The sequence below is a fragment of the Austrofundulus limnaeus genome, unplaced genomic scaffold (genome assembly GCF_001266775.1).
Source record: "Austrofundulus limnaeus strain Quisiro unplaced genomic scaffold, Austrofundulus_limnaeus-1.0 Scaffold52, whole genome shotgun sequence".
Lineage (NCBI taxonomy): Eukaryota > Metazoa > Chordata > Actinopteri > Cyprinodontiformes > Rivulidae > Austrofundulus > Austrofundulus limnaeus.
The window spans coordinates 1-508 of record NW_013952454.1 but is presented as its reverse complement, the minus strand read 5'-3'; positions in this window follow the sequence as shown (position 1 = coordinate 508).

The following is a 508-nucleotide window of genomic DNA, read 5'->3' as shown; positions in this document are numbered from 1 at the left end:
TGTGGACTGGACAAATATATTAAAGTAGCTCAAATACTGTATTTACTGACTTTTGTGAAGACTAAATACTAATTTCTTTTTTATTCGGCATTAAATCATATTTATTTTTATGGATTTGTGCAGGATGTTTGAATTAAATTTTATTAAATTAACTAATAAACACACTCACTAAATTATACAATGAGAATAAAAAATGTGTGACCTCATCACCATGCATTATGTGATATTTCAGCTCATGGCCCTGTCACACTGTAATGTTTTAGACAACTTCTACCAACTTATGAAAGTATTTTTATGACTAAACAAATCCTATGTGTTAAATACTTTATATAATCGTTAGCATTGTAGTATGTATACGTCCAAAACAGCCTTCCAGTTGATTTTTTTATTCCACCTTCTGTGTAGACATCTTCAAAGTCAGACTAACTTTTCACAAGTTGTCTAATAAGTGTAGGGGTCACCTCGAGTCAAATTATCAAGGAACTATCTTGGACTCTCAGTCCTCTGA